The sequence below is a fragment of the Euprymna scolopes genome, chromosome 4 (genome assembly GCF_053919585.1).
Source record: "Euprymna scolopes isolate OS-2025 chromosome 4, ASM5391958v1, whole genome shotgun sequence".
NCBI classification, from domain to species: Eukaryota; Metazoa; Mollusca; class Cephalopoda; order Sepiida; family Sepiolidae; genus Euprymna; species Euprymna scolopes.
Window position 1 is genome coordinate 161,345,800 of NC_136485.1, and position 9,941 is coordinate 161,355,740.

General features: G+C 34.0%; 1 long non-coding RNA gene across 1 annotated transcript in view; it reads left to right on the top strand.

The window, feature by feature from the left end:
• The first annotated feature begins 5,825 nt into the window (after positions 1-5,825).
• LOC145269852 (uncharacterized) overlaps positions 5,826-9,941 on the top strand; it is a 5,031-nt gene continuing 915 nt past the window's right edge. Inside the window, exon 1 of the long non-coding RNA XR_013865269.1 lies at positions 5,826-9,525. This is a non-coding gene — a long non-coding RNA (uncharacterized LOC145269852). The remainder of the gene's footprint in view (positions 9,526-9,941) is intronic.

The following is a 9,941-nucleotide window of genomic DNA, read 5'->3' on the forward strand; positions in this document are numbered from 1 at the left end:
AATTTTTTAATTTTTTATTTCCATATTTTGTGAACCAGGCGCGAACGGTGACCCCACAATTTTAATGAACCACTATTCTGCCAGATCAAACATACCCATTCCTGTGTCCGATACATCTTCTGTCATTATATGTAATCAGTTTTTTTTTAAATAGTTAACCATATAGGAGCCTATTCATGACAAGACACGCCCACACACACCCATACATACACAGACCTTTATGAAAGTAATCCTGGAACGAATATAAACTATCCAATCAAACCAGTGAAAAAACTCTATATATACCATACTAATTGTCTTTTATATATCTAAGCGAAAATAATCGTGGGTTTTTCATGTCTTTTTAATATATATATATATATATATATATATATATATATATATATATATATATATATATATATATATATAAAATTCCACAGCCACACAATATCGCAGCCCACAAGAGCCACGTCAGTCAACAATCGAAAGTCCAAAAATCGAGTTTCGCCCTCATTTTGGTTCATCAGTAAGACACGCATGGGGCGTTTGCTCAGTTGGTAGAGTGCTTGCCTCGCATGCAATAGGCTCGGGTTTCAAATCCTGAGTTCGGATGTGTCTAACTGATGAGCCCAAATGAGGGCGACACTCGAGTCTTGGACTTCTGGTTCGTTGACTGTCATGGCTATTGTGGGCTACGACGTTGTTTGCATGTGGAATTTATTATATATAATCTCTCATATTCTAAAAAAAAGTATGCGTGTCTGTTTGTGTGTATTTCTTTATATATGTTTTTGAGTTCGTTCCATTTGGACTCCGAAATTGCTGCGCTAATTATTTAGAAATTTTGTGCAAATATGCCTAATGTGAGTGAGTATTCTTTTATAGGTTTTGTCATTAGAATTCTCTTTATAACTATCGAAAATCGATAATAGAAAACAATCCAATTAAAGAAAAAAAAACAGTCCGATTCTGATCTGCCCTCGAACAGCACAAGCAGGAGGACCCGGCTTATAAAATCAACAGTAGGCATTTTGATAAAACAGAAGCGTGTTCGAAATGAATGTTAATATTTAGCACATAAAATGATGATGCTTGACTTTTGCCTTTTAAACTTTAATACAATCATTAACAAAATAATTTCATTAAATCAACTGTAGATTCCTTTCAGTGAGATGTAAGCTATAATGTATTGTGACCCAGGTCACTGTGAAGGGAGCTTGTGAATCTTTCTCCCTGTTGCCCGTGGTTAGTCGTCGACTAATATAAAAATTGGCGATTTCACCGATTTCGATGACAATAAAATTATTGTAAATCTAGAACATGCGTCGTGTATATGATAGGGCAAAATAGATAGATAGAGACATAGATAGATAGAGACAGATAGAGAGCGAGAGAGAGAGAAAGAGAGAGAGTTGAACACTGGAGAAGAGTAAAAATTTAATTTTTAGAAAGTCGAAACATTTAGAGCGTAATGTAATAATAAAAACAGATTTTTTACCTCGGATTCTCTTTGTAAAATGTAATAAAAAATAGCTATATATAATTCATTAAAAACTGTGTTTTGAAACACAGTTGCTATGCATAGTGACGGCGTTTCAAAATTCATGATCAGCTGTAATTGATTAAGGAATAATTCCTATACATGCATACACGCACATTAACATATACATATACTTAATTATATATGTTATACTAGCAACACCAGTGTTCCGGCGTTGCGTGATGGAAGTATTTCACAAAATCACATTCGGGGATTCCCCTCAACCCGAAATCAAATTGAACTACGCTTGTATGCTCTGTAAAATACCTGGCACTTACGGTCGAGGCAAAAATAAAATCATCTGGCTTTCACTGTCGAGTATTGACTAGCAGTGATTGTTAGATGAAATTGTCTGTTACTCTCATTACTGGGGTTTTATTGCCGTTTGATGTTGGTTTATGGAGATTACTTGCGAGTGTTGGCAGTCACTGGCAGGCATGATCAGAGTCTACATCCTTCTTAATGCGCCTCTTTTGAATTATTTGGCATTGATGAACCATCCACTTGATACTGTGCTGTTTTCAGGCTGTTACTTGCATTTACTGGTGGACACTTGGTGCCTTTCCAACTGTCATTGTTGTTTCCGGTGTTCACTTTCGATCATGACAAGTATCGCTTTCAATTTGACTGCTCCTAACTTAAATCGTCTGTTTTTATTGAGGAGCACTGGTGATCATTTGAGTTTTTAGGTGGTTACTTGCGTTTGGTCATAGTCGATTACTGTCAATCACTTTCGATCATGACCAGTGTTAAGCACATTGGACTTTTATGAAAAGAATTGATTTGTCTTAAATATTCGTACATTGTACGATCTTGTTATCCAGCAACGAGCACTGTTGGGTAACCGCCAGTTATGACGTGACTATCATTATTTCTCAGGTAGTTACTATAACTTCTGAAAAGAAAAGGAACTATCGGAAATAGGCCGGCAAATTTTGTCTCTTATTGTTGGGCACTGTCATCTAGTGTCGAGCACCATATCTTTTTTAAGTGAGGTGCTGTCACTTTATAGCAGTGGTTGGTACTGTACATCGCTGTCAGGCTTGTACTGACGTGTTATGACAGACATTCGCTACCTTAATATTTGGCGCCCACTAGCTTTACTGTCACTCAAGGACGAAGCTGGCAACTGTGCTGTATTGTTCAAAAGCGGAGCGAAGCAAAGATACTTTTATACTTATTCAGAACATGGACTGTCCTCTTTGTAAGCTATGATGACCACTTTAAATGCAACTATATATAGTAGTGTATGTGTATAAAACGGGCCGTCCTATTTGTTAGTATTTGTAGTAAATTTATATGTAACTGTATATGGTTCTGTTATTGTATGAAAATATCATGTGAAAGTACGTAATAGTTAACAAAATCTGTTATTATTTTCGTACGGTCCAAAATACTACATCAGTATTCTAAAAATCGAATTTAACTACTGCCCGACATTAAATAAATAACACATAGATAAAATACAAAAGGAAAAAAAAAACTTAGAGAAAGGTCGAAAAATGTAAGCGAAGAAAATCTGAAGAGTCATTCTAATAGAATCCTAATAAAATCAGAAAGAGTGTACAAATAAAAAAAGAAAAGCCCAATTAAAAATGAATTAATAAATAAAAAGTAGGAAATGCGAGAATAAGAATATTTCGTTCTTCTTCGTTCTGATAGCGGAGTGTGAGAGTCGAAAAAGTCAGTTTATAAGTGAGCCAATGAAAACAAAATGGATGATTTTCTGTATTTATATTAAGTAAAAATAGCTATATTAAAGATGTTTTGTAATAAATGCATACTTTGACGTTACAGAACATATTGTAAAATTTTAATGTAACTTGAACATTCTATTTCACAAATAGGGCGGTTCAATACGGACGTAAGCACATAATTTTTGTTGAAAAAGAGCACAATAGAATATACAAAATAAACTTTACGGCTTCCATTATGGAATAATTTTTGTTTGTATATTCACACTTATTGGACCGCGCTGAAATAATAACATTGCTATTTAGGAAAGCGTTTTTTACATGAGATGGCGAGGGTAAAGCCATTCTTTACATATGGGGAGGAGGGTGTTTTGCAACTAATCTTTCCTCTCACCCAACAGGAAAATAGCGGGAAAACTCCAATATACCATTGAAATACTTATGGGAAAAAACTGATCCAAAAAGTCATACTTTTACTAAGGAAGATAGAAAATACATTGTCCAATGTTATCATTTTTAAATCCAGTACTCTTAGCCCCTAAGATATAATATTCTTCTATTTACTAGGTCATCATTTGGTGGGAAAGAAACAATTATTAAAGCTTTCAGATTGCAGGGGAGCGTTTTTTTATATACACCCCAATTTTAATAAAGGGCAAGTACAATCTAACAAAAATGAACTGTTTCAGAGCAAAGCAATATAGTGTCAGCAATAAACAATTGTCTAACTGACTGATTTTTCTTATTTTGCTGGTGTACTTTTTCGACCAGACTATTAAGTAGGGACTATATATTTCAATTGCAATTTTTATTACAACGGCTAGATCCATATTATTGATTAAATAAAATTAAATATATCGTATATATTAAATAAGAAGGTTCTTTCAATAAACAATTAGAAGTCGAAGTAAAGATAATAACATTATTATTAAGAACAGCATGAAGCATGAAAAAATATGCAAGAGAATAGAATCGCAGATTCATCCTCCCTTGAATAGTTTGTCCGAACAACAGTATGTGAAGAAACGGAAATATACAAACATTAAATGGTACAAGTAAAATTTCGAACAACGTTAATTCCATAAAAGAAAAACGTGAAGAGAAATAGCATGATTGTCCGTTAGAATAATACACATTTTTCAGGTTCTTGTTTTCACGTTTCATTTTGCTTTCTCTTTAAGTTAATTGCTTTTGACAGTTCCTTGAAAGGATATTCACCCGAGACTTAAGATTAACTCGAAAACTGTGGCCAAGTCAGACTAACGCCCGAGGCAAGCACCAATAGCTTTAGATTGTTATTGATTGGCCGCTTTCATAGTGCAAAGTGCACGTGTTTCGAGAACTCTTCATTGCATTTTGTATTGACTTATTACTTTTCTACATCCACAATTTTGCTTGGGGAGCAGAAAGGAGAAATGTAATTACTGTTTAACATAGCAAGATTGATCTGACCAAAAGGAAAAAAAAACAATAGTTTAGGCCACGCATATAATTCAACGCAATATGCTTTTAGCCTGGATACGCATCCAGGCTAAAAGCATATTGCGTTTAATTATAGATAGAGCGCCATGTTATACTAACAATATAATATAATTTTTATGAAGCCAATTCAGACAAAAATCGTTTACATCATTTCCTATAAAAATATACAGATAATAAAAGTTTTGATGCGGAACAATAAACTAGTAGAATATATGTGTGTATGTCAGATATATAATCAATATTTATTTATAAAACATATCAAAAATATAAAGTATAAAAATATAATAAATACTATATATGTATAATGTGCAATAAATTTTATCAGGTTTGTGCAAAAACAATATCGTTTTCTCACAAATGTGACTTTATATATGATTTCTAAATTAATTCATTGATATATCTGGCCATGTTATGTATCATTTTGAAGTGTGTTTTTCGTTCCATCTAATTGTGTTTTTCGTTACCGTTCTTTATCTCGTCATTTATTTTTCCCAAGCTTTTCGACAGCATGGACAAAATTCAAATCTGCACGATTTTCTGGTTTCAGTTCAAACTAGGCCGGTAAGCTGCCGAGACAGATCCTGATATCACTAATGCGTTTGAATCAACGAACTTTTGGCACAACAGTGGTTCAAGAAATTTCGCAATGGTGACGGGAGCCTAGAAGAGGGAGACGGACGCAGCCGGACAATTGCGTTTGATAACGAACATCTAAAAGTCTTAATTGAAGTCTATACTCGAAAACCACACGAGAAGTTGCTGATGAACTCGAGGTCGACAACTCGCCAATTGTTCGCAATTTAGCGCAAATAAGGAAGTCCAAAAATTTGATAAGTGGGTGCCGCATGAATTGAAGGATAATCAAACATCTTTGTTTTGAGGTGTCTTCTACGCTCCTTCTGCGCAATGAAAACAACCCACATTTTGAGCGGATTGTGACGTGTAATAAGAAGTGGATCCTCTACGACAATCGGCGATGTTTGGAACAATAGTTGAATGCCGGAAAAGCACCGCAACAGTTCCCGAAGACGAAATTGCACTAAAGGAATGTTGTAGTAACTGTTTGGTGGTCTGCTACAGGCCTCATCCATCACAGCTTCTTGAATCCGGGCGAAATGATTAGAGCTGAGAAGTGTGGCACTATTTCATTGTGCCACTGTTTCTAACACACTCTGCAGCATGGACGGGTGGTAAATTGTCCATGAGCGTAGAGATACAAAGAAACCCCTTCCCATAATCCCCTTGCTATCTTTCTGTCTTTTTCCTGCACGACCACCATGATGTGAGGACGCATAGACTGTCTCTCCGTAAATGAGGGGGGGGGGCCACCCCCTCCCTCAACACTAGTTAGGGTAGGTTAGTTAGCTTCGAAAAGCCTATTGTAAAAATTAATTGTAAATTGTTTTTTTTGTAATATATATTGTATCTCTAATGTAAAATAAAATAGTTAGTTATACCTTTGTATATTACAATTGTGTCGCGTGTCATTTTTCTTGTGTCTGCCATGAATTCCTTCATAAATGTCTAAAGTCGAAAGGCGGCCCTGAGGACAAAGAAATGAAGATTCCCACCAGAATGCCACCAGGGTGAAGAGATCATCTTGAGAAAGAAAAGGAGCCACACCCAAAACCAACATCTCAGGTATGATTTTCTTCTTGTTACTCAGACCCTAATGACTGGCCCATCTTCATGTCTTCATGAGACCGCTTTAAGACATTTACTATAACACGTCTGTCGGTCACACCTCGGTGGCCGGCTGATCGTGGTATAAATGGTTGCCTTAAGACGCAGGATTGACCCTGGTATAAATGTTGCCTTAAGACTCAGGATTGACCCTGGTTAATTACCAGACGGATCTCGTCGCATCTGTGTCGCAGTATAAATGATGCACTATGACCAGAACATATTGTTTCCCAGCATGGAAATAATTTCGACCCTTAAACCCACGGCACAACCAAAAATAACGACCACTAGACGAATCGAATGAAAAAAATGGTCCACGGTCTTTAAAAACGGAAAAAACTATTATTTCTGGCAAAATTTTTAAAAAAATGGCAGACCAGTACACACGCGCACAAAAAAAAAAAAAAACGCACTCAAAAAGAAAATTCAGAACCTGAACAAAAAATTGTCTTGCACCTACAAAAAAAAAAAAAAAAACAGTTTACAAAAGATCGATTTAAAAAAAAAAAAAAAGAGTATTGAAAGTAACCCTTCGAAAAAAAAGTAAGAAATGTGTCCTACACAAAAAAAAAACAGAGACAAAAAGAAATTGTCTCTAAAATATGCAATATCTCTTTCTCTCTCACGCTTTCTCTCTTTCTGTCTCTCTCCGGATATATATCGATATGTGTGTATATCTATGCATCTTGTTATTACATGAAAGAAAAAAAAAAGAAAAAAATCCTTCAAACACGAAGCTCGAAAAATAAATTTAAAAAAAAAAAAAAGGAAAGAAAATAAAGGATACCTAACATTTTTTATCTGATCTTTATTTCAGGTTTATAAAGATATAGGACTTTTTAAAAAATTCTTTTGACTTTGCAAGTGTTAGATTCAGATTTGAAAAAATAGAACTTTTACATTACATTTTATTCCATGAACAGTTGATGTGTTTATTTTTCAGGTTAGGTAACAGTAAAGCTGAAAAATAAGGGGACATTTTTTTTGAATTGATAATGTTTCTTTTATTGATGTTTTGTCTGTTTAAAAAGAAAAAAAATGTTACTGGTAAAAAAAAAAAAAATTGGGGTTAGATAAAATGAAAGTTTTGTGTTAGAATGTATTTTACAAAATTGTTCAAAATAAGATTGTTTTTCTATTTAGTTATTTGTTTTAAACTCGTAGAAATGTTTAATGTCTACCTGTCACTCATTTTTTAAAACAATGGCCGCACATTGGAAAGATAAGCGAAGATGACCTCGTCATGGTGTTTGCGAGGGTGTTGAGGAATGGATGGTAGAACAATGCTATCTGCCTCTCTCTCTCTCTCTTCTTCTCTCTATCTTTCTCTCTCTCTCATTCCCTTACCTTTTAGGGTCTATGAGGACGAGAGAGAAAATTGTCGAAGATTTTTTTGTTATTACGTAATGATATCATGAGGGTGGTAGGGTGTGTACCTATTTACTATGCCTCCCCACAGGACAGAGTTAGACACCAGGGTCGTAGGGTGTGTAATGGCATCACTCTGTCTCTATCCCCTTCTTTCCCCCCTCAGTCTCTTTCTCTACTCTTGCGTTTTAATGATTGTATAGCTAAACCCCCATGGCTGATTGCAGGAGGGCATATAATAACGAATTAACTTGGAGTTTTTTTTTAAATTTTTCTACCAAGTTTAAAGAACAAAATTATTTATGCTTCGTTAAATTACATTAAATGATGTCTTCAATTGGTTTTTATTAAAAATAAAAACTAAGACGATTATTCAAACAGCACTTAAAGTACTTGTTTGAAGTCTTCGAGTGTTTGGAAAAGCCAACTGTTACATGATTACGTTAATTTTTTAAGAGTTCTCTGAAATGTTCATAGTTTTTCTTAAAGAAAAAAAATTACGCTATTACATTTCGAATATTCTCTGAATTTTTAATAATTTCTAAGGAAATATTGTTTGACTAACGAAAGAGATTTTCCTGAACTCAAGATGATTTTGAGGAAGAATTATTCGAGCGAATTCTTTAATTGAAGGTTTATTTGAAATTGGACCGTATGATAGGGGTCCCTGAAATATTGACTGAGGAGTATATACATAAAATTGAATTAATTCTTAAGAAAAAAAAAAGATTTCCTCAGTCTAGAAAGATCTCTCTTTAATTGAAATTTTAATTTTTTCGAGCTTTTAACTATACAGAACTGGTCGTTAACTAATGTAACTCCCAGGTGTGGCGGGAGTTTATTAATTCGAAATAATCCTTGTGAGTGAGTTTAGGAAAAGAATTGCTTTTAAATGATAAAATAATTACTTTGGAAAATAAAGTTAATTAACGTGAAATGTTTCTGAATTCGAAATGACCTTGATAATGACCTATAAGAAGAAATGATTTTTAAGAATCAATTAAATAACTTTAAATGTACACTGAATTTTAAAAATAATAATTACGAAATGAAAAAATTTGGGATGTTTCTGAATCTCATTGTGAAGGGTGAATTGATTCAAAATGAATTGTCTATGATCTTTTCGGAAGATTAATTTTAATAATGAACCAAATGTTTGGAATAATTTTTGAATTGTATTACGAAAAATGGGTCTATTCGAAGTTTATGACCTTTTGAGAAGATTGGTTTTTATAATAATAAATGAATTACTTTGGAAAGAAGTTAATTAACATAAATTGATTTTAACGATGAACCAAAATACTTGAAATAATTTTTAAATTTTGGAATTAAATTTTAATGATCTTTTGTAAATCAAGTTTTGAAAAAATACATATACTTTTTAAATGTACCCTGAAATTTGGGAAAAAGTTAATTATGAATGTAATAACTGAAATGCGTTTGCATTGTGTAAACAAATTCTAATTGTGACCGAGGTGCTCTGAAATGATTTTTTAAAAATGTTTTCTTTTTAAGAAAAAAAATTGTTAACACCCTATTTCATTGATTTAATGTATACCAGGTTTCTGAATTGTTTATTTTTGGAAATTTTTTCCCCCTAATTGAGTATTCTAACTCATGAAGGCTGAGTGCCCTTCTTAAGTTAATTCTTTATATAATTAATAAATATTCCGTGGTGGATAGTTTTTATTGGTCGCTCGGCGGCAGACTCCTTGCTCTAACAGAATTAATTGGATTAGAACCTCTGAAGACCAAGGTTTTACTAAATCCATATAGGTCGGCGTGATGAGGTCACGTAACCCCGACTTATCTAAAATACATTATACTGGTTGCTGAAGAGAGCGTAAGTCCAGTAACTGAAGTAATAACTTGGAATACATATAGGTCGGCGTGATGAGGTCACGTAACTCCGACTTGGTTAAAATACATTATACTGGTTGCTGAAGGGAGCGTAAATCCAGTTACGAAAATAATGTTATGCAGACTAAATTAAAAAACGTATAGGTCGGCGTGATAAACTCACGTAGAATCCGGCTTAGTGAAATACGTATAGGTCGGCGTGATAAACTCACGTAGAATCCGGCTTAGTGAAATACGTATAGGTCGGCGTGATAAACTCACGTAGAATCCGGCTTAGTGAAATACGTATAAGTCGGCGTGATAAACTCACGTAGAATCCGGCTTAGTGAAAT